This window comes from Rutidosis leptorrhynchoides, chromosome 4, assembly GCF_046630445.1.
Source record: "Rutidosis leptorrhynchoides isolate AG116_Rl617_1_P2 chromosome 4, CSIRO_AGI_Rlap_v1, whole genome shotgun sequence".
NCBI classification, from domain to species: Eukaryota; Viridiplantae; Streptophyta; class Magnoliopsida; order Asterales; family Asteraceae; genus Rutidosis; species Rutidosis leptorrhynchoides.
This window is the reverse complement of record NC_092336.1, coordinates 603073406-603100097: the sequence shown is the minus strand read 5'-3', so window position 1 is coordinate 603100097 and position 26692 is coordinate 603073406. Positions and strand designations below refer to the sequence as shown.

The following is a 26692-nucleotide window of genomic DNA, read 5'->3' as shown; positions in this document are numbered from 1 at the left end:
TTCCATCAAATTCCAAAGGTTTGCAGGCAGTGAATTCTTTGTAGGTGCATCCTACACGATTTCCTGTACTACTAGATCCAAGGTTATTGTTGGTATGTAGCGCAGCCTGTACTGCGGCTATGTTTGAAGCTAGAAAAGTACGGAATTCCTCTTCATTCATATTCACGGTGTGTCGAGTAGTCGGTGCCATTTCCTTCAAAATAATCAAATGGAACAAGTTAATCATACAGAATATTAAGAGTAGTTAATAGTATTTCGTAGCATAATATGAACTCATTTATAAAAGCTTTTTCTTCATATTAGCGTTTTATAAGTTTAAATTCGGGTAGTACCTACCCGTTAAGTTCATACTTAGTAGCTAATATACAATTCAACTACTACAATTCTATATGAAAAACTGATTATAAGAATATTTCGCGTTCAAACTTTTACACAATATTTTACAAACTTACAATACCGCTTATTTTACATATAGCATGAAATATAGCACACAATAAATTTGATACAAGATGGTTGTGAAGATAATTCTAGCTAGTACACAAGTCGTTCAGCAAAGGCAATAAAGACACGTAATTCATACGTCCAGAAACAAGTCATGCATTCTGGTTTTACTAGGATTACTTCCCATCCTTGGTCTTGTGGAACATAACCGTTATAGCCGTTGATAAGACAGCGTGTTGTAACATCGTCAAAGGGACGAGGGTTACGTAATGTCCAACAGTCCCGTAACAATCTAAAAACCTCATTTCTTACCCCAATTACCGACTCCGTCACTTGTGGGAACGTTTTGTTTAATAGTTGTAGCCCGATGTTCTTGTTCTCACTTTGGTGAGAAGCGAACATTACTAATCCGTAAGCATAACATGCTTCTTTATGTTGCATGTTAGCCGCTTTTTCTAAATCACGAAGTCCAATATTCGGATATATTGAGTCAAAATAATTTCTTAACCCATTGCGTAAAATAGCATTTGGGTTCCCCGCAATATATGCGTCAAAGTAAACACATCGTAACTTATGGATTTTCCAATGTGATATCCCCCATCTTTCGAACGAAAGCCTTTTATAAACCAAGGCATTCTTAGAACGTTCTTCGAATGTCTTACAAACTGATCTCTCCTTAAATAGTTGTGCCGAAGAATTCTGACCGACTCTAGACAAAATTTCATCAATCATGTCTCCGGGTAGGTCTCTTAAAATATTGGGTTGTCTATCCATTTTGTATTTTTATACTGTAAAATAGACAAGAGTTAGATTCATAAAAAAAATACTTATTAATACAAGCAATTTTTACATATATCATAAAGCATAAGCACACTATATTACATATATTACACCACACGAATACAACTATCTTATTCCGACTCGCTTGTTTCTTCTTCTTCGGTTTTGGTTCGTTTTGCCAAGTTTCTAGGGATATATGATGTTCCCCTAATACGAGCCGTCGTTTTCCACATTGGTTTAGAAAAACCTGGTGGTTTAGAGGTTCCCGGGTCATTGTTACAACTTAAGGACTTCGGGGGTTGACGATACATATAAAGTTCATCGGGGTTGGAATTAGATTTCTCTATTTTTATGCACTTTCCCTTATTATTTCCTTTTGCCTTTTTAAATTCAGTTGGGGTAATTTCTATAACATCATCGGAATTCTCGTCGGAATCCGATTCATCGGAGAATTGGTAATCCTCCCAATATTTTGCTTCCTTGGCGGAAACACCATTGACCATAATTAACCTTGGTCGGTTGGTTGAGGATTTTCTTTTACTTAACCGTTTTATTATTTCCCCCACCGGTTCTATTTCTTCATCCGGTTCCGATTCTTCTTCCGGTTCCGATTCTTCTTCCGGTTCCGACTCTTCTTCCGGTTCCTCTTCGGGAACTTGTGAATCAGTCCACGAATCATTCCAATTTACATTTGACTCTTCATTATTATTAGGTGAGTCAATGGGACTTGTTCTAGAGGTAGACATCTATCACATAATATCAAACGCGTTAAGAGATTAATATATCACATAATATTCACATGTTAAAAATATATAGTTTCCAACAAAATTTGTTAAGCAATCATTTTTCAAGTAAACACGGTCGAAGTCCAGACTCACTAATGCATCCTAACAAACTCGATAAGACACACTAATGCAAAATTCTGGTTCTCTAAGACCAACGCTCGGATACCAACTGAAATGTCCCGTTCTTATTGATTAAAAACGTTCCATATTAATTGATTTCGTTGCGAGGTTTTGACCTCTATACGAGACGTTTTTCAAAGACTGCATTCATTTTAAAACAAACCATAACCTTTATTTCATCAATAAAGGTTTAAAAAGCTTTACGTAGATTATCAAATAATGATAATCTAAAATATCCTGTTTACACACGACCATTACATAATGGTTTACAATACAAATATGTTACAACAAAATAAGTTTCTTGAATGCAGTTTTTTCACAATATCATACAAGCATGGACTCCAAATCTCGTCCTTATTTAAGTATGCGACAGCGGAAGCTCTTAATAATTACCTGAGAATAAACATGCTTAAAACGTCAACAAAAATGTTGGTGAGTTATAGGTTTAACCTATATATATCAAATCATAATAATAGACCACAAGATTTCATATTTCAATACACATCCCATACATAGAGATAAAAGTCATTCATATGGTGAACACCTGGTAAACGACATTAACAAGATGCATATATAAGAATATCCCCATCATTCCGGGACACCCTTCGGATATGATATAAATTTCGAAGTACTAAAGCATCCGGTACTTTGGATGGGGTTTGTTAGGCCCAATAGATCTATCTTTAGGATTCGCGTCAATTAGGGTGTATGTTCCCTAATTCTTAGATTACCAGACTTAATAAAAAGGGGCATATTCGATTTCGATAATTCAACCATAGAATGTAGTTTCACGTACTTGTGTCTATTTTGTAAATCATTTATAAAACCTGCATGTATTCTCATCCCAAAAATATTAGATTTTAAAAGTGGGACTATAACTCACTTTCACAGATTTTTACTTTGTCGGGAAGTAAGACTTGGCCACTGGTTGATTCACGAACCTATAACAATATATACATATATATCAAAGTATGTTCAAAATATATTTACAACACTTTTAATATATTTTGATGTTTTAAGTTTATTAAGTCAGCTGTCCTCGTTAGTAACCTACAACTAGTTGTCCACAGTTAGATGTACAGAAATAAATCGATAAATATTATCTTGAATCAATCCACGACCCAGTGTATACGTATCTCAGTATTGATCACAACTCAAACTATATGTATTTTGGAATCAACCTCAACCCTGTATAGCTAACTCCAACATTCACATATAGAGTGTCTATGGTTGTTCCGAAATATATATAGATGTGTCGACATGATAGGTCGAAACATTGTATACGTGTCTAATCAAGATTACATAATATACAATACAAGTTGATTAAGTTATGGTTGGAATAGATTTGTTACCAATTTTCACGTAGCTAAAATGAGAAAAATTATCCAATCTTGTTTTACCCATAACTTCTTCATTTTAAATCCGTTTTGAGTGAATCAAATTGCTATGGTTTCATATTGAACTCTATTTTATGAATCTAAACAGAAAAAGTATAGGTTTATAGTCGGAAAAATAAGTTACAAGTCGTTTTTGTAAAGGTAGTCATTTCAGTCGAAAGAACGACGTCTAGATGACCATTTTAGAAAACATACTTCCACTTTGAGTTTAACCATAATTTTTGGATATAGTTTCATGTTCATAATAAAAATAATTTTCTCAGAATAACAACTTTTAAATCAAAGTTTATCATAGTTTTTAATTAACTAACCCAAAACAACCCGCGGTGTTACTACGACGGCGTAAATCCGATTTTACGGTGTTTTTCGTGTTTCCAGGTTTTAAATCATTAAGTTAGCATATCATATAGATATAGAACATGTGTTTAGTTGATTTTAAAAGTCAAGTTAGAAGGATTAACTTTTGTTTGCGAACAAGTTTAGAATTAACTAAACTATGTTCTAGTGATTACAAGTTTAAACCTTCGAATAAGATAGCTTTATATGTATGAATCGAATGATGTTATGAACATCATTACTACCTTAAGTTCCTTGGATAAACCTACTGGAAAAGAGAAAAATGGATCTAGCTTCAACGGATCCTTGGATGGCTCGAAGTTCTTGAAGCAGAATCATGACACGAAAACAAGTTCAAGTAAGATCATCACTTGAAATAAGATTGTTATAGTTATAGAAATTGAACCAAAGTTTGAATATGATTATTACCTTATATTAGAATGATAACCTACTGTAAGAAACAAAGATTTCTTGAGGTTGGATGATCACTTTACAAGATTGGAAGTGAGCTAGCAAACTTGAAAGTGTTCTTGATTTTATGTAACTAGAACTTGTAGAATTTATGAAGAACACTTAGAACTTGAAGATAGAACTTGAGAAAGATCAATTAGATGAAGAAAATTGAAGAATGAAAGTGTTTGTAGGTGTTTTTGGTCGTTGGTGTATGGATTAGATATAAAGGATATGTAATTTTGTTTTCATGTAAATAAGTCATGAATGATTACTCATATTTTTGTAATTTTATGAGATATTTCATGCTAGTTGCCAAATGATGGTTCCCACATGTGTTAGGTGACTCACATGGGCTGCTAAGAGCTGATCATTGGAGTGTATATACCAATAGTACATACATCTAAAAGCTGTGTATTGTACGAGTACGAATACGGGTGCATACGAGTAGAATTGTTGATGAAACTGAACGAGGATGTAATTGTAAGCATTTTTGTTAAGTAGAAGTATTTTGATAAGTGTATTGAAGTCTTTCAAAAGTGTATAAATACATATTAAAACACTACATGTATATACATTTTAACTGAGTCGTTAAGTCATCGTTAGTCGTTACATGTAAGTGTTGTTTTGAAACCTTTAGGTTAACGATCTTGTTAAATGTTGTTAACCCAATGTTTATAATATCAAATGAGATTTTAAATTATTATATTATCATGATATTATCATGTATGAATATCTCTTAATATGATATATATACATTAAATGTCTTTACAATGATAATCGTTACATATATGTCTCGTTTAAAAATCATTAAGTTAGTAGTTTTGTTTTTACATATGTAGTTCATTGTTAATATACTTAATGATATGTTTACTTATCATAGTATCATGTTAACTATATATATATATATATATATATATATATATATATATATATATATATATATATATATATATATATATATATATATATATATATGTCATCATATAGTTTTTACAAGTTTTAACGTTCGTGAATCACCGGTCAACTTGGGTGGTCAATTGTCTATATGAAACATATTTCAATTAATCAAGTCTTAACAAGTTTGATTGCTTAACATATTGGAAACATTTAATCATGTAAATATCAATCTCAATTAATATATATAAACATGGAAAAGTTCGGGTCACTACAGGGTCCACCTGGATACCTTCTTTGTTCACTATGTGACCGAGGAATTGAACTTCTTCCAACCAAAATGCACACTTTGAAAACTTAGCGTACAGTTTTTCTTTCCTCAATACTTCTAGCACTTTTCTCAAATGTTCTTCGTGCTCTTGATCATTCTTTGAGTAAATAAGTATGTCATCGATGAAAACAATGACAAACTTGTCAAGATATGGCCTACACACTCGGTTCATAAAGTCCATGAACACAGCTGGTGCGTTAGTCAATCCAAATGGCATAACCATAAACTCGTAATGACCATAACGCGTCCTAAAAGCAGTTTTTGGAATATCATCCTCCTTTACTCGCATTTGATGATATCCAGAATGTAAATCGATCTTCGAATAAACAGACGAACCTTGTAGTTGATCAAATAAGTCGTCGATTCTCGGTAGTGGGTAGCGGTTCTTGATGGTAAGTTTGTTCAACTCTATTATAGGGAAGTTCATCCATAATTACCGAAACACCACCATTTTTACTTCCTTTTTGGAGGGCTTCGTCGTACTGCTCAAACGTGCTGTAGTTTTTTACTTTGCTATCATCAAAACCCATATTTTTCAACATCTCTTTAACGAAAGAACCATCTTGATATCCTACCGATTCATCGTTTCTCATGATCACGTTAATATCAGTGTACACTGGCTTAAGCTATTGTACAGTTAACATAGATGTCAAGCTCGTTGTGTAGCTCGAAGTGAGCACGAGCACCACAAACACCCACACAATCACCACAAATCTCGATAAGTTACTCATCACCTTCTCCCCTGCATACCTCCAATTTGTTAGTAATTGAATTATGGTTCAATATGTGTGCAAATAAATCATACGATGTCCAAAAATTTTAGGCATATCCCTAAAGGCTATATTTAAAAAAAAAAGTTATAAATCATATTATATGTATTGTTAGTTAACTTGATAAAATGTTAGGAAAAAGGACTAGGGTTGCAAAGGGATAGGACCTTAAGTGTAAAAATATTGATGGAAAGGATAGAAAGTGTAAATGTGACTAGTTATAAATATTCCTAAATCAGCCTTTGGATGCGTTTGGATGAAAGTAGCTGGAGCTGGAGTTTGTAGCTGGAGCTGGAGCGTATGAGATAGAGCTAGAGCTTATTTTTGAAAGAAAAAATTACTTGAATAGTCCATGTGTTTTTTTACCAAATTTCTCCGTTAATCCTTGAATTTATATTTTAACCTGAGTGATCCCTGTGATTTACAAATGTTACCTGGTGGTCCCTACCTATAACAGCTGTTAAAAAATCCGTTAACTGAGGGGTAATTTTGTCCTTTCAATGATTTCTCACCCATTTATATTTACAAATGTTACGTGAGTGGTCCTTGTTATTTAGAAATATTATATATGTATTTATATTATAGTTATATTTATTATATATGTATCTATATTTATATTTATTATAAATGTAATAATATTATATTTATATTTATTATTTACTGTACGTATTTATATTATATTCATATTTATATGTACATATTATAATTTATATTATATATACGTATTATATTATATTTATATTATATTCATATTTATATATTGGTATTATATTTATATTATATATATACGTATTATATTTATATTATCATATATGTTATATTATATTCATATTTATTATATACGTATTATTATATTTATTTATGCACATATTTATATTACATTTATATTTATATTTATATTTCTTATACACGTATTTATATTTATTAATAACGTCATAATTTCTTCATCTCATTCTCCACTTCTTCCTTTTCGCAATCTTCAGACGTATTTACCCGATATTTTACCAACAAGTGAGTTCTTTCATTATCCAATTAGTCTTTGAAGAAAGTTTTCAGGTCGAAAGTGATATTACATGTACATCATGCAACCTTTTATATTTTCATCGTGTTGCATAAAAGTTATTAGGCGTGTGTATGGGGTGGTTGGGGGCGGTTGGGAGCGAAATCCACCTTCATAACCAATGATTTGGTTATTTAACATTTATTATATACGTATTTATGTTAAATTTATATTTATTATATACGTAGTTATATTATATTTGTTATATACGTATTATATATACGTATTCTATAATATTTATATTATTATACGTGTTTATGATTTATTATATACATATTTTTTTATATTTATATTATTTATATACGTATTTATATTAGGTTTAGTGAACTTTGGGATATTTATTGTTGACCAATTTACTCATATGGGAAAATCAATAACACAATAACAAACGCATATATAATATGTATATATAAATATGATTATAAAATAAATATAATTATAATAAAACTACGTATATATTAAATATGATTATAATATAAAGACGTATAATAATATAAATATAACATAAACATGTATAATAATATAAATATAATATAATATGTATATAATAAATATAAATATACTAAAACTACATATATAATAAATATAATATAAATACATATATAATAAATATAACTATAATATAAATACATACTACTTAAAGACCCGCGGTTTCGCGGGATTTTTGAAAGGTCTAATCATTTAAGCTATAAAATTAAATAATTCATTAAAAACTATTATTATGTCTAGATGAACATTAAACCAAATGTTTTTTAGGGGCTTGTAATTTTTAAAGTTTCAAAATGTACTAACGAACTATTATTAAGTCTATGATGAACATTAAACCAAATATTTTATAGGGGATTCAAATTGTTAAAGTGTCATAATGTACTAACGAATAAATAAAAAAACAAAATTTTGATTCAAATTAAATAAATCATCTGCGATATCATGATGTAGTTTTAGGCGATTGAATTAAGAATTGTGGATGGTTATCTCAAATCTTCGTTGTATTTTCCCATATATCCGACAATGTAGTTATTCTTGTTAAATGATCATGAATTGTGAATAATGTCATAACTCTTTGTCTTGTTGTTAGTAATTTGTGCATCTCTGATAAAGTCTTCCGTCGTAATTCGTCAGCCCATAATGAGTTGAAACATTATATTTGTAATAAAATGTATAAGATTGTAAAAATTTTTTATTTATTTAGAAGATGTATGAAGTTTATGATTTAGTATACCGCATCCATAAACTTTTCAACTAAAAAAGACATAAACCCTTTGCCCTGTTAAACAATTGTGATAACTTGACATTGCCGCTTCGTCTTCTTTATTTACAAAATCTTTTCCTGTTAAAGTATTTGATATTGTGAAACCACCAACCCTTTACCCTACACACTCAACCCTAAACTCTAAACTCTAAACTCTAAACCCTAAACCTTACACCATAAACCCTAAACCTTAAATTCTAAAATCTAAACCCTAATTCCTAAACTCTAAACCCTAAACCATGTACCCTAAATCCTATATCTATACTCTAAACCATAAATTGTAAAAACTAAACCCTAAGCCCTAAACCCTAAGCCCTAAACCCTAAACCATATATTCTAAAATCTAAACCTTAAATCTTAAAGTCTAAACCATAAAACCTAAACCCTAAACCCTAAACCCTAAACCGTATACACTAAACTCTAAACTCTAAACCCTATATCTAAACCCCAAACCCTCAACCTTAAACCCTAAATCAACCTTAAACCCTATACCACTAACCCTTAACCCTACACCCTAAACCCTAAACCATAAATCCTAAAATCTAAACCTTAAACCCTAAACTCTAAAACCAAAATCATATACACTAAACCCTAAACCATATATCTTAACCCTAAACACTAAACCCTAAATCATAAACCATAACCCCCTAAACCCTAAACCTTAAACTCTATACCATAAATTCTAAAAACTAAATCATAAACTCTAAACCCTTAGCCCTAAACCCTAAACATTAAACCGTAAACCCTATACATTAAACCCTAAAGCATAAATTCTAAAATCTTAACCCTAAACTGTAAACCATAAACCATAAACCCTAAATAACAATTCCTAAACCTTAAACCATTAACTCTCAACGTTAATCCTTTTTATCCATTAAGCTTATATTAGTTGTCAAAATGAATTTAGTTTGTACTATAAGTATACATAATTAGAGATGTACAAAAAATATTCAAAGGATATTTAACCATAGAACATTTACATCCCAGTCAAATACGTCTCAAGACTTTCTTAAAAACAACATTCTTGGTGGTATTTGAATCATTTCCATTGTCGTCCAATATGATTGGTTTTAATTCATTTTTTGTAGTCAAATACGCATGTCTGCAATGAGGGTCGGTAACAGGTTATTTTTATATTTGATAGCCACTTAGTCCTATAAAGTTTAATGAAAGTGTTTCTCGTACTTATGTGTAACTGTGTAAGTCAATGGACTACTTATGAGCAACATTAAAAATAATAGTTTTTAAGTAATTATTCTTTAACATTGTCTACAGCCTATGTGAAGAAAAAAGAGATCCTTATATATGTATGTATCAATAGATATATGTGGATTGTAATGTCTAGCTCACTCCCTGTAGGCTATAGTTGTATGTACGCGAATTTGGTGATCAATAAAATAGTAGGATTTCTAAACAAAATGTTTATATAAGCCAACAGAAAGTGTCACTAATGACTTTGTACAAAAAAACTAAGAATCATGAACACGAAGTTTTTAAAAACATCTAACTCGGACATTTTTTAAAACATAATAAAGTAAAAATACTACATTTTTTCTAAAAGTTCAAGAAACCAAGTGACTGAAAATAGATACTGTTAACGAATATGCTCTTTAGGCAAATGGTTACGTTTTGTTAATAAAGGCTTCATTTTCATAACTTGCTCAGCTTTGAGAAGATTCAGCGAGTATCCAAAGCTAAAATATGATGGGATATGCACAAAAAAATATAAATACTTGTATTATATGAATTTATTGAAAAACAAGATTCCATATAATGAATACTTATATTATTAAAACTAGATTTAAGAGCCCGTGAGTTGCACGGCAGCTCAAAAATTTAGTATTCGAATGCGTTAATAATGGTACCGATTACTTATATTATACACTTACAATGATGAAATAAATTATAAATGAAAATACCCTGTTTTGATCAAGGCATTATAAATTCAATTTTTTTGTGACAATATACAACATAAGTAATACAAAATGTTTTCTTCAAATAGGTTAGATTATATTTTCGAATTTTTTTGTGACAATATACAACATAAGTAATAAAAAATATTTTCTTCAAATAGGTTAGATGTTACTGTAAACAGTTAAAATTGAATTTTACCTTTTAAATGAACAAAATAATTGATACGAAGATTAAGAAGTAATTTGAATCTTAAACTGAAATTACCCTTTTTGATCAAGTCAATTCAAATACAAACCTTTTTGTATATGAAATAGTTTGTATTTGAAATAGAGAATCGAATTTGATAAAGTCATTTCAAATACAAACCATTTTGTATTTCAAATACAAATATTAGCACTTGGTTATTTTCCCCCAAATAGAGAATCGAATTTGAGTCTGTAACAAACCATTCTGTACCTGACGAGTTGATCCACAACTCTGTGTCGTCAAGTCTAATGACAGTCTAGCGGTATTAGTTGTAGTCTAACGCTCTTTATTGCCTCATTCCCTAACACCTCCCCTCATTCTCAACAACCACAATTTCTCCAACTGCGAATCAAATTCACCTGTAATTTAAGCAATTACTTGTCAATTATCATTGTATTCTCATGAATCAAATTCACGTGTAATTTAAGCAATTACTTGTCAATTATCATTGTATTCTCATGATCTACTCGACTAAATATATATACACATTAAGACATTGTGGGCACACAATATCAAAACAACACAAATATATATAACCGTTCTTATGTAAGAAGAATTTAAAAAGCCCGTTGTAAATTACATAGCAAGTTAAAAAGATATGTTTGGTACTACTATTTGGGTAAAACAGAATAAACAGCCTTTTAAAAATGGTTCAAAGAAGACAAAAGTGACCGACTTCTTAATTCTGAATCTAAGCAATTCATGTTATATTTTGGATTGGAAAATTTTTAGCCGAACTGTAGAAGCCCATGACCATAGAGTATCTTCCTATCATCTGATCGTATGAATATTTTTTTTTTATTAAATACTGCATCTTAAAATATTTAAAGTTCAAAACTTCAAATTGCTACATAAAAATATTAACAATGAGTTACGAATAAATAGTTCAGTGGTCATATTGTATACAAAGTATACAATTCGTAAAGTAAAATTCGGTTTCAACGGGTAAATATCGCAAAAATCGAGTACTGATACCAGTACCATTTTCATTTTCGGTTCCTATTTTTTTGATAATTTTATTTTCGATTTTTGGCGGTTACGGTACGGTACAGTATGATTCCGGTACTAAAACCATATCTTGACCATCATCCTTAATTATGTTACAATTATAATTAAGCTCTAAGCCTCCCGTACGCGTATCAATTCAAACCCACTTACTTATAAGTGGACCATTCAGGTTGTGTAGTATAATTATATCAACTTCGAAGCAGTTGTTACTAACATGATATATAACACATGAATCGTTGTTAACTTTAATTTGTTGCAGTAATCTAGCACTCCACACAGAGAAAATATAGAAGCAGTGTACATAAATTTGTTTGTTACCTGTAAGACTTCTAACAATCTTGGCCTAGATAGCTTTTGTTTATCCGCCTTCTCTATTTCTTGAGACACAATATCCTCAAATGTGTGTTTTCCAATCATCATTTTCACACTTTTGAATGGTTAGGAGTTCCTTCGCTGCTTTAGCATTAAGCTTTTCAGCGGTACTCCATTTTTCTCGTGCCTTAGGATCAAATTCTTGTGCCGTTGCATGATCTCTTCTTAAATAAGCCTCGGTTGCTGCTTTTGATTGCCGAGAGGCTAACCTGTTCACACGCAAACGATGCAACATTAATCCTAATATAATTGGCATATAAATTTAGCTACAACAAACAGAGTTGTACCCAGTTCAAGCTACACATTTGTCATAACAATAGTGAACTATTATATTTGAAAGTCAGTAATTGAAAGTTGATAAACAAACTTGAAACAAAAATTAAAAAATATACTTATTCTTTTTTACTGAACTTAGAAATAGCCAGTTTCAGTTGTTCACTTGCAAAGTTTGTGATTATAATTTTCCAGGGTGTCAAAATAATAAGTTTTACACCTTCACCTATAATTTGAGAATGATCACTTGCGAATAAGCCCAAAGAAAGTTCTTCCAATCATCTTCTTCCATATGAACTTGAGTAATTCCATATCTTCTATACCCTATACCAAATTCAAATAGTATAAATCAACGAATCCATCTGTGGTAATCGGTTACAATATTAAAAATCAACCTGAGATATAATAATCAACACAAAAGTGTTTCTTTAAATTTAAATTTTATAACAAATAAGCAAATATTGGCAAAATGATGGGTAAAATCTATTTCACTGCCACTATTAACTCAAATGCTTTCCAACCGTTGACTATTAACTGAGATATCTGCCAAATGTGACTCTGAAAGAGCCAAGTTTACAGCAAGTAAGCATTCTTTTTCGCAACACGCCATCTCTTTGTAAGATAAAAATTTACAGCAATCTGTATGATTTCAATTAATAACTTTCATTACTTCAAATAGACACTTTACATGATAACAATATTGAAGGGTTCTGAACACATTTGTAATTACAACTCCGTATTAACTTTATATCAATATTAATATGCACTGGTTTGTATGAATTAATTTCATGACTTTCATTAATTCATATCATGCTAAATGATTTAATTTCAAATACTTTAAGCCTAATTTTAGGGGATATCCTAATCATTCAAATTATTCAATCAAATAACGCTACACAGTAAATTTTATGCGAATTAGAAAATTCAATACTGCATAACATTAACAAACATGAAATAAATAATAAGAACGCACCTCGTTAGCCGTTGATTTCGAGATATCAAAAGCTTCAAAGCAGGTTGCGTTAAAAACCTGTCACAAAAGGCAAAACAGGATGAAAAAACCCTACACGAAAAAAACCCCTGCAATATGAAGAAAGAACAAAGAGTTCAACATAAAATAAATAAACACATACACCATATCACAAACATAAACAGGATGAAAAGCCCCACTCTAATTACACCCATGAAAACCTTATTATCAACCCACTAAATTGAATGCAGAACCTTCACTCAAAACAAATACTTTAAGTAGCCCTCAAAACCCCAAAATTTATTACGCCTAAACTGAATGATCTTGACAACAAAAATAGAAAATAATGTCAACGAAACACAAAAAGACATTGTTGTCGCCATTTATAATTTGTTATCGGAGTTCTGCTGGTATTTCAAAACAATTAAACATTGACAAACACACAATGAAGAACAAATTTAAGCATCAAACCTACCTACATATACAAATCGAATCGCCAGACGCACAAAGAAATAAACAGAGGAACTGCTTGCGAAAGAATTTGATCCAAACAATCGGCAATCGGAACACAACATACAAACAGATCATAATATCAATAGCACCTAAAAATACAGCAATAATAATAATAACATAAAAACAAAGCAAAACATAAATGAGTTCGTACCTTATTCTCTGTCAATGACCAACACGCTGGAAACATTCCCATCCACGTCATGAATAGGCAATCGAAGAAACGGAAAGGATTTATGAAAAGTGGCAAACGATGAAATCATTAAACCCTAATCTGTCTTCCAAACCCCAAAATCACGAACATAAACCCACCAAATCGCATCTGATTGATTGCAATATATATCCATCGGTTGTCAGGTTGAATCAATTGATGTATTAGGGTTTGTAGCAGATAGATCGGAAAGGAGCCGTAGGAGAAGAAAGATGGGGGAATTATTCTTAGTGTTTTTTCATTGAGCTGCCAACGTGTATATTTGATATGTTAATTAGCGTTAATTGTGATTATGTTCCGGATTAGCACGTCAGATTAGATGATTAAGGGAAGATTAGTGACTGACACGTGAGACTAATTTTCACGATTTATATAGTGTTGTAGATTGTAGATGTAGATAGATAGAAGATTATAGATTTATTCAAAACAAGATTCCATCCTGAAAAAAATTTGCCAACTGAAGCTGAAAACCCCCAGAGTCCGCGAGTTTAAAGAACAAATTCGGTACATGTAATATACTTACCAAAGATTCATATATAAAATTTGACAATCAATGTTTAAAAACAAAAGCAGTCAATGAAAGATTGTACCCATAACCAAAGAAGATACTTTTCATGTCGTTTATATAAAATATGATCATAAATCACATAAAAGAATATTTGAACAGATAAACCAAAATAAAGAAACGCACACAAAGGGTATTACAGATGCAAAGATGGCCTGCACCAGTGTTGTCTGCTATCAAAATACACCTTAGAGATAATTGCTACATATAAGCATAGATCGATACACACATATACATATACATACACACATAAAACACAATATACACATGAATGCACAACACCACAAATTATTCAAACATAGAATTTTAGAAAATAGATTTTACTCACCTAGTGACCTATGATATAATCACTATACCTTTCTACATAAACAACTCCTGCAAGTTACAAACGGAAAACTTATCGGGCTTAGTTCTTAGTTATGTTTGATTGTTTCACATATTAACATATCTTTTTTGCAATTTAAGTATACATGGGTCGCATCAAATCACATTTCAATATTCTATATCCCCCACATAATTTTTGGTCCTCTCGAATTTTTAGAGAACAATTACACACATACCAGGGGAGCAGTTTGGATGATGCGATCATACAACTGTTAAGGTCAAGTAATCTTTGACAGAAAAACCAAACTCGTCAAAACAAACAGACACTTTATTATCACGGGCAAAACGACGAACAGAAATAAGGTTTTTCACAATGTTAGGTGTTACAAGAACGTTAGAAAGGTAAAGTGGTCGGTGGATATTAGGCAACACGCAATGACCAGTGTTAGTGACGGGAATGTTGTTCCTGTCGCCAACGACAACCGAAGGGTACATGCAATAATTAAAAATTATACTTAAATTATTAATGCTAGATGTAAGATGGGTGGAAGCACCTGTGTCCATATTCCAATCTACTGGACCACTATGTTGACTGCTCCAATTAGTAAACAGAGGTGTTGAGGTTTGATAAGTGGGTTGACTGTTTGATCTGGGTTGCATGTAAAAAGTATGAGGCTGTCCACTCTGGCCCAATTTGTGAGACCCAATTCGAGAAGAAAGACCAGACTGGTAAAAGGAATTTGGTTCAGTGATGAAATAAGTCTGTGGTCTATTTTGGGCTATGCCATATTGGGCCAAAAGTTCATCCTGCACTTTTATTATATTCAAGAGCTGAGTTGAATTTAGAGAATTTAGATCGTAGGTCTGTGTGGTTGCAGCGGCCATCGAGATTATTTATTTGGTGAAGGCTTAAAACTTACAGATTGTAAAATGATAAATTTATGGTTGAAGTTAATGATCATAAAAGAAATCGATAAAATATGCTTACAATAACGATGATGTATGCAGCTTTGTTGAGAAACGAGCCGATGCTTTATGCTAGTATGATAATAACATCCACGTGATCCCTTTCTTTTGTCTTCCTAATTTTATAAATGGCGGGTCCCAGAATGGATTGAAATATAGATGTATAAAATAGATTAAAAGATGATTTCTAAAGAATGAATAAGATATAATGATGAAATTTGTTAGATGCTGTAGCGGTGGTATGGCGATCGGCTGACAATTTTTTTTTTTAATTTTTTTTATTTTTAGGTTAAGCTCTTGATACCATGTTAAGGTGTGATCTCATTGATAAATTGATTGTACCTTACATGAATGCTAATACCGAATATAAATAGATAACATCTCAAACCTAATAGGCTAACCCTAAACACCGAGCCCTTATAGAGATGAGCTTACAAAACATAAACGTGAATATAATAATAATATTAACAATAATATCGACTAACAACAACATATACGCAAAACCCGCCCAAAAAGTGCAACAAATCTTTGTACCACTAACAAACAATGACAAAAAATTAGGTTAGACGATCAAATCACTAAATTATGTCTTAATGTTGAGAAAAGATGGAAGGTGATACGTTTGTTGGTTTATTTTGTTTAGTAGAAGATATGTTTATCCCACATTGGTGGGAGGAAGATGTGAGGGGTGAGTGACTTGGTTATATAAGAGGGGCTAAGTCTTCATTCCAAATCGCACCAATCAATACACTTTAAGTATTTGATTATTTCTTTCTTTCTTACTCTTGTTTGAGAGTTGTATTAGTTAAATATTTTGGAGAGTGTAGTTGGCTTAAGAGAGTCGTCTATATCATTGTAACAATTTGTGATATAGTGTATTTCTCTCTTTGGGGGCCGGTGGTTTTTCTCCTGTTTTGGAGTTTCCACGTTAAATCTTGTGTTGTGTATTGTTTTTATTTCTTTACTATTATTGTTGGGCTGGGTGGTGGGAATTAGTGAGACCGTAATTTTCCAACAACGTTATATATAACATACCTGAGATCTGTTACGTAATCATTCAGATACTGTGATCTGACGACTTCTCGATTGACATGTTACATGATTGTGAGACATATATCTTCTGAACTAACATACAATAGATGTTGAACCTCTAAAAAGTTTATATAATCATACAGTAAATGTTTGACACCTATACTAAGGTAGTCACCTAAATTAATAAGAAAAATATAGGTAATCCCTTGTTAATCAATTCAAAATTAACCCATTATTAGATCCAATGAGCCATCTAAAATCAGTAGCTAGGAATACGGTACTTACATTTTTGACCCTAATAGTCACCATGTGACATCAGTAGTATTCAAACACAATATATCGATTAGCACTATTAAATTATTCTAAAACATTTCGAAGCACAAATTAAAGATTACTTCCTATAAGCATTCCAGGGAGCAGTGCAAATGCACTAAATGAATTAAGTTAATGGTAAATCTATACATATTATATTACATGTACACCCATATTTTATATTATTTTAAAAATAAACACTGGATGTAAGTAGAACTTACCAATGAAACTTCACGAGTCAACGTCATCAAGCCTATCAGTCATCCTCTATCTACACGTGTCAGCAAACAAATTTGGGTCTTAAACTACATATCACAAATAGATACAACAAATAACACGACTAAAGAGGAACAAAATAGTGAATACACGAAAGATTGATCAGATGCATCACAACTAAATCAGGTAGCAGGCAATAATGCACTATCAAAATTTATTCCAGTATTGAATTGAATGAAATGGGTCGTGATACGGATGAGTGATTTCTCAATCTGTAATCTTGTATCTTGAAGGGTTTCGCAAGAACGATTATGTCGGTATTGAACTAAATAGGGTGTAGGATTTGCCATGTAGAATTTTTTGAATGGGAGTAATGTATTATAAGGTTTGTTATAATAGATAAATAAAAGAGAGATTAGTTAAAGAGGTTAGCAACAGTTTGGAAAATAAGATGCTGCTAAATAGCCATCATATGTGACTTTTTGTCATTGCAAATACCTTGTGAGAGGTCAGTGGTTGTTGTCTCTGAACGATAAGTGAACCCTGCAACCATTCGACCGAAGACATATGGTTCAAGGAGATTACATCCATGGCCTCACCCTTCAAACCAACCTGTTATAAGAATAAGAAACAAAAAAAGTAGATGTAAAAGGTGAAGTAAAGATCCCACGTATACATATATAATTGACACTTGAGGGTAAAAAACATATAAGCGACGTTAATTCAACAATCTGATGACCAACAACCAGTAAACACACCTGCAATTGTGTTCTGAAAACTGTAATAAAAAAACTGACAGAATCATGGCCATTGGATGTATTTAAATTTAAAGATGGTGAAAAGAAAAGAAATCGCTGAATAAAAAAAATATAACCCTGTAGCTGCAGTTCCTGTCCATACTCAAACAAATTGTAGATGGCACCAAGGAGATTTGGAGATCTTTAGCAAACCCAGCACATATGATTTTCCAGATATCAAAACTGACTTCCATAAAGTAAGTCATCAGCAAGTATCATGTGCTAATCATAAGTTGACCAATCAAACCTAGGAAAACAAAGTTTACCTCCTGCAAGGCTACAATTGTGGTATAATATATCAGCAAGTACTCTTATAAGTTAAAACTATATCAGCAAGTACTCTTAGAAATTAAAACTATATATAACTATATTAAAGTTTACCTTCTTTGCAGCTTTGATAGTCAAACGATTCAAAGGAGTAAACACATCTTGATTGCTAGCCATGTTAAAAAAAAACGATAGAGAAACAGTTGGAGAGTAAAATAGATGGACTTGCAGAGGTGTAATGTGATTTGACTATTGGTCAGAAGAAGGTTATTTATAGTTGCTGAATGAGTCAGTTGTTGCAAAATCAGAACTGCAAAAACGTGGACTGAGAAAATGGAGCACGTGTCCATAACCGCCAAAGAATCACAATTTGACTGGGTTATACAGTTTGTGTAATGCAGTTAAATTAAAACCTGATACTCACATTTGGCATATTTTGGGGTTATCTTTGACCATATATATCTTGTAAGACCTCAAGGTAAACACAATCAATCATTTCATTGTCAATTATATATCTTGTATAGTTAACATACATATACTAAATTCAAGCAACAAAAACGCATGATACATCTAACAACAACAAAAAAACAAATAAAGTACAAATTCCGTATGAACTATACATACCTTATCGAAGAATCTTTGTAATGATAATCGCATAAACTGAAATTGAAATATAAAAGTAGCTAGATTATTGATCGTACCTGTAACATCCTCAATCGGGCCTAGCTGTAAGATTACTAAATTGCCCTTAAGTTAGTATGGTGTTATTATATGCTTTTATTTTTATTTAATGCTTATTATTAAATAATGATGTGGTTAGGACCAGTTTGTGACAAGGTTCACATAACAGGTTTGTTTATTTAATTTGAACTTTGTTTGGGTTGTCAAATAATGAACGAAAGATATGATATAACTGATAAATACTCGTGTGTTGCACAGTGTGGGAAATTAAACCCATTTAGATGACTAGTGTTGCTTCTCTCCTCATTTTGTTTCCAGAATCCTCCGCACACACTAAACACCTCATTCTTAATCTCCTTCACCTAATCAAACCCTAATCTAGAATCCTTGTTCTTGAGCTCGAATCTTTCTTACTATCTTGTTCCTTGTGTTTTACTGATTCTATCAAGGTAAGATTTGTAGCATTTCATGCTCTAATCTTTGAGAAATTTGAGTTTTTGTGTTAGTTTTTACAAAGTGTGTAATTTGGGTCAAAATGGTTAGATTTGATGTTGTTTGAGTCTAAATCTTGTGGGTTTATGTTTCTACATGTTTAGTGTCTTTGATTTGGTCAGTTTTGAGGTCGTAATCGAGCTCTAGAGCAAGAATTGGATGAATTTGGGTGAAACCCGTCACTTTGTCTTCAGCTTCTGTGTGATGACCCGGGAATTTCCGACCAAATTTAAACCTAAATCTTTATATGATTTCGACAAAATAAGCAAAGTCTATTTAACTGAGTCTCAAAAAGTTCGAACTGTTTCATATATTCAATTGACCTTTGACTGCTCTCGACGATTCACGAACAAATAAATTGTAAATAGATATGTGTGTAAGTATATATAAATAAATAATTCGAAATATAATTTGAAATATTATATGTTGTTATTATTAAAAGTTAATAAAATAAAAATAGGATATTATAATAACTATTATTTAAAATATATCTCTATATATAAATAAAGTATATTAAAAATAAATATTAAATGATTCTAATACTCGTTTGATGTTTCGATTGATATTAAGCAAGTTAAATTCAAACTTATGTAATTTTAAAATAAACGGTGATACGAAAATGAGTTCTATAAATTTTAGACTTATTAAAAATGTATATAGGAGTCACTTGTTAAATATTAAAACTTTTTATATTTTATCTGGGATTGAGCGTGGACAGTTGATCTAATTTTTATTTAATAATTTTAAATAGTTAATGATCGAATTTTATATCATAATGACTAAAATAAATAAATATAGTTAATTTAAAAATATGGGATTTTTTTCTTAACACTTTTATCCGCTACTGATTATCAACGGAGTACAATTTACTATTCGCATTAAAAGTGTCGGTAGAAGCAACCAGGGATCCGGCTGTTGAACTGTATCATATTGTCTCCTTTCTATTTACTCCATGGGATTAAGAATCGTAGTTTATTGATTAATTATTATTAATAGAATACTATTACTTTAAAGTGATACATTATATCCATGAATTTGCAATGAATCTGTCCTTGTCCCTCATCACCTAAAAGCATGTATATACATATATGTATAGACCCAGATGATATATATCTCTTTTGATCAACCAACAATTCAACACCATCATCCACTATCAAACACACCTTGGACTATCTTAATATTTCACTGTCTGCTTTCCGTTTACAGCCTATTATTACCATGAATCACCATTAAACTGCTGACCAATTGCTCGCTTGTTCCTCCTTAATCTTTCCTTCTGATCAAACACGTACAACCTTTTTTAATAAACTACACAACCGCTATATATTCGAACAATTGTCTACAAATAATAATTCAAACTACCTTTTTACATGTTACTTCTCTTTTTGGCCGAAATTTTCAAACATGATTACCAACAAGAAGTCTTATTTATTCAATATGAGAATATTATATATTAATATTCATTAGCAAGTGGGACTAGTACTAGCTAAAATGGCCGACCACCTTTAGAATTCCATTTACAATTATTCTACTTAGTGGGTACCATGGAAAGTGAAATGAAAACTGACTCCCTTTATATTCTTTTAATGGACACGTGAAGATCAACAATTATTGTATTTTTTTTTCCTTTGCGAAGTAGACGAGCCAAGATTGCACACCTATATTATTATTTTTTTGGGACCCGCATGGATTATTAAGGCTGCTATTTAAGTAATATTTGTTTCTATCCCCATTCAAGAACCACTCTACAACCATCACCTCACCATCCTCACTACTACGCACCAACCTACTGTCCGGTTCTACTCAAAGCAAGACACCAACGGTTTCTTCTGTTTCCTTGTTACATCATCATTGATCTAGCTGTTATATATATATTATTATTATTTTTTGATCACACAATAAACACCATCAATTGAACCATAATTAATGGTTGTTACTATTCCAATCAACAAGCTTGTTGTTGTTCGATTTTTTTTACTGCTGCTGCTAGACACGCCATTGCTTACTTTCTGTGATTACAGCCCACGAACCACCATATTGAAACCACCCTTGCATCCACTTCTGTGTTGGCCTGTTTCGATTAACAAAACTCATTTAATCATCAAACCATCACAGCCACCCATTAACCGATTGCTAATACATTTATATCTTTATGTTTCCTGGTTACAACCGATGCAAACCTTGCACTATTGTTACAGCTACCGTCGTCGTTCCTGTTTGAAGAATAAAACCCAAACTACAACCTTGTGTTCAATACAACCACGACACGAACACCATAGTTATTAACCGACCACGGTTGTTACTGTTCGGATGTAACCCAAAATTCATATATATTACGAACTACCTGCAACCTGCTCGATCATCTCAATTACGACCATGTTTAATGTCTTCAATTTTCTTCAATCGCCACCATCATCGAATAAACACCTTCGTTTTTTTCTGTTTCCTGTCGAAAAGCCAAGCATCACCCATCGACCCATCAAAGAACCATCACCTCATCACCACTTCAATTTGTGACCCATTAAAACTCATCAAACACCATTAAATTAAACTGCAGCTTTACGATATGTTTCTAATCATGCGTATGATAATGATAATACCTGGATAATGATGATGATGAGAGCGTACTTTTTTTTTTTGTCGGCTAAAAAGAAGGGGATGAAAAAGACCGGGTATCTTCTTTTGTAGTGGACCGAAATTTTTATTTCTGTTATTGGGTCGAATGGCTTTTTGGACTTGAACGTATATATAGGTTTTATTTCTTTAAAACTTGAGTCGTTACCCATGTGTTCCAATCAAGGCCCGTTATCATTTGATTAAATGACGATGCTAATTTTTGAATGGCAAGATAAACAATTATGATGATGGTTGTTACGATGTATGATGATGATAATGGGTTCGGTATTATGATGATGAGGTGGTAAATTGATAATGATAATTGAGAACTATGATGGTGTGTACATAGAATACTAATAATGATAATGATAAAGATGATATGAAAGTTATAATAATAATACTTGATGTTGATGACGATGATGACCATAAAGGTGATCGAAATGATATGAGGATGATATCTAGGTTGAATGATGATGATGATTATGATGATGAAGGAAAACAGAAACATGGGTTAATAAATGATAGATTGGTATAAATTCAGAAAATCATGGACAAACGAGTGGTTTAGGTTGTTATAGGGTTAGCGGGAGGTCGTGGGTTCGAGCCCTGTCCGGGTATCTTTTTAGGAAAAGCTTTATGAGGTAGTTATTATTTTATATATATATATATATATATATATATATATATATATATATATATATATATATATATATATATATATATATATATATATATATATATAAATATATATATATATATATATATATATATATATATATGTATATATATATATATATATATATATTTATATATATATATATATATTATTTTTATTATTATTATTATTATTAGTATTATTATTAATATATCAAATAAAGATTTTCTATATAAAAATATATTTGTGACATAAAACCTAACCATATTAATACCTTTGTAATATATGTTAATTATCTATATAAGGATAAATATATCTAAAAAAGTTGTTAATAAAACACATAATATAAAATAACAAATAAAATCACTAATAACATATATAATTGTTCGAATACCATTACATGTATTAATATATATGATTGGATATAGGTTCGCGAATCCGAGACCAACCCTACACTTGTTCAATGACGTCATATGTATTTTTACTACAAAATACAGTATTGTGAGTTTCATTTGCTCCCTTTTACTCTTTACGTTTTTGGGCTGAGAATACATGCAAATACTTTATTAACTGTTTTACAATATTTATATGCGTGAGTTCATTTGATTCCCTTTTACTCTTTACATTTTTGGGACTGAGAATACATGCGCTACTTTTACAACTGCTTTATTAAATGCTTTTGAAATACATTTTGAACTGCGAATACATGAAATGCTCTTATAAATGTTTGACGAGATAGACACAAGCAAAACATTCCTCGAATGAATTATTATGCAGACAGAAGTTCTGCGGATTATTATTGAATTATGTGGACATGATAATTGCCACCATTGAATTATGTGGACATGATAATTGCCACCATTGAATTATGTGGACATGATAATTGCCACCAGTTGTTGTGAATGTTATATATCGAGAGAATGATTTTATACACAGGTTATGTGTATGTTATTTTTGTGCACAAGATATGTGTACGGTTACTATGATTTATGAAATTGGTTTCGTACACGAGAAAGTTGTACTGTATTTAAAAGATATAGCATGTACATTACAGGTGAGTATAGGATTCGGGACCATTTGTACCATGCAGCATTTAAATCTTGTGGTCTATCAAAATGATGAATTTTATTGATTTATGATAAACTTATGAACTCACCAACCTTTTGGTTGACACTTGAAAGCATGTTTATTCTCAGGTATGAAAGAAACTTTCCGCTGTGCATTTGCTCATTTTAAAGACATTATTTAGAGTCGATCATCGCAATGGAACCAGATGTTGGTGACTTCATCCAGATGGATTAGGACGGGTCCTTTCAGTTGGTATCAGAGCGGTGGTCTTAGCGAACCATGTCTGCATTAGTGTGTCTAACTGATAAGTCGTTAGGATACATTAGTGAGTCTGGACTTCGACCGTGTCTGCATGTCAAAAGTTTTGCTTATCATTTTGTGTCAAAAATTACCTGCTTATCATTCTTAGAGAATCACTTGCTTATCATTCTTAGTCTAGACACGTTTTACTGCATTGACTGCATGAATAGTGTATAGACAAAATTCATATCTTAGCGTATCTGCTACTTCATATCTTAGCGTATCTGTTACTGTAACTTTGCCTGACAACTCCCGTAGATTCCTCCGTAACTTATAGGATTTTAGTATTATATATGCATATGTAAATTATGTATTGCAGGGTACTAATCTACATCCTATAATCTATTTCTTATCAAAAATCCTTCATCTGATCGTACGAGATGAATCCTGCAACCATTTCGAGTCCCTCAGATTCCGATAGCTATTCCGATAGTTATTCCGACAGCTATTCCGACATAGATGTTCACCTAAACTCTGAAAACAGCGTCATCGGCATGAATTAACCAATCAGCCATTATCAATTCATTTGATGGGTTCGTAGTCGACTTAATTAATGGAAACACGCAGAAGGCAATCCCTTCCACCAACCGAATTTACCTCACAATGAACCTGAAGCGTTTACCGGCGAACCTGTTTGAGACACCATTTTCAGTCTCATTTCCAGGGTAACTCGACAAGATTATATTCTATCCACAATTCTGAACCTTATTCATCCGCTCGTTCCGATCGACAATCATCCTGGAGTAATAAGTCAACGAACTTCGCGCTTGAATAATCAATTCGGAGAATATGGTGCAAAATGTACCAGCTTCAGCAACATCACCGGCACCAACAGTACCATCAATAACAGCACCAGTATCATCAACAATCCATGCTTCAATATCATCATCTATACTTTGAGTATGATCTTCGTTCTACGTATCGTTCTACCTCATTTATCTTCGTTCGACATGGCGAATATGAAATCTCTAAAGTTTTAGAGATTATTTATTCTAGTTCCAATCGAAAAGCAAATGAGTTTAATATCATATTAACTCATTAAATCCATGAATACATCTGAAGAAAATATATATGTATATATGTTTTCATAAAGATTGTAATTAAAAATTCTCTTGTACAAACTGTTAATGGTGAAAATATTTTAACGGGTAGGTAATACCCGAGGAATATTTAAATTTTACATTAATAAGTTACATTGTACGTTCTTCGAATGTGTTTCAACAGTCATATACTATCCTACTTACATCCACCGATATACGTATCCGTTCACCGAAGAATAACTATTTTCATTCAAATTCAATTTCATATTAGGATTTTGACATATCAGAATCCAACAAGTGGCATAATGAAGAAAAAATGGACACAATAAAAATTGATTAGAAACAGACTAATTAACAATATGAAATTTTGTTAAGAATCCACGCTAACAAAATCCTAGCTAACTGTTCCTAGCTAACTGTTAATTCCGTATTACATTTTATTTATCGCAATTTAATTATCGCAATTTATTTTATCGCAATTTAATTCTCGCAATTTTATTTATTGTTATTTAATTTCTGTTATTTACTTTACGCACTTTATTTATCGTTATTTAATTTCTGCTATTTATTTTACGCACTTTAAATATCGGGACACGTATACAAGGTTTTGACATATCATATCGACGCATCTATATATATTATTTGGAATCACCATAGACACTCTATATGCAGTAATGATCGAGTTCTCTATACAGGGTTGAGGTTGGTTCTACAATAATATATATAGTTTGAGTTGTGATCGAGTCTGAGATGTATACAGGTCATGACACGTATTAATTAATTCGAATATTATATATTAAACTATATATATGAATTATTGGACTGTCAACTGTGGACTATCGACTGTGGACTAATAACATTAGACAATTAAAATGAATTAAAATATTGATTATAATATATGAAACTAAACAATTCTTCAAGTTTGCCACTTGATTTCATCTTAAACGCCATTTGTATCTTGACAATTCTAATTTACGTTCAAACCTTTCATGATTCTTGAAAACACCTCAGTCGAGAGGATGAACCAACCGAACTTCATCTACGGAAGGAAAAATTTATGCATATAGTTATGCACCTGAGAAACTCTCGACAATTGAGTAAAAGTTTAACACGTAGCCGCATCAGATCCTTTGGCATTTATTAGCAAAAATAACTTTGCGATCCCTTTCCAAATTAGCCAATTTTGTCACAGCTCCAACAAATCAACTTCAATTTCCATTCGAATTAGCCTTATTATA

At 31.5% G+C, this 26692-nt stretch overlaps 1 protein-coding gene and 1 long non-coding RNA gene across 3 annotated transcripts in view; both read right to left on the bottom strand.

Annotated features, from left to right (window-relative positions):
• Positions 1-6154: 6154 nt before the first annotated feature.
• Positions 6155-26692, bottom strand: part of LOC139903961 (glutamate receptor 2.7-like) — a 119189-nt gene continuing 98651 nt past the window's right edge. The window contains exon 5 of the transcript XR_011778605.1: positions 6155-6279. The gene's annotated coding sequence lies outside the window, so the exon portion shown is untranslated. The remainder of the gene's footprint in view (positions 6280-26692) is intronic.
• On the bottom strand, positions 12933-14313 carry LOC139904457 (uncharacterized). 2 transcript variants are annotated; one of them, XR_011778806.1, is made up of 4 exons: positions 14067-14313; positions 13878-13927; positions 13406-13462; positions 12933-13071 (listed from the first exon to the last, which is right to left on the bottom strand). It is a non-coding gene; the product is annotated as an uncharacterized lncRNA (long non-coding RNA). The 2 variants fall into 2 exon arrangements; XR_011778807.1 differs by lacking the exon at positions 13878-13927.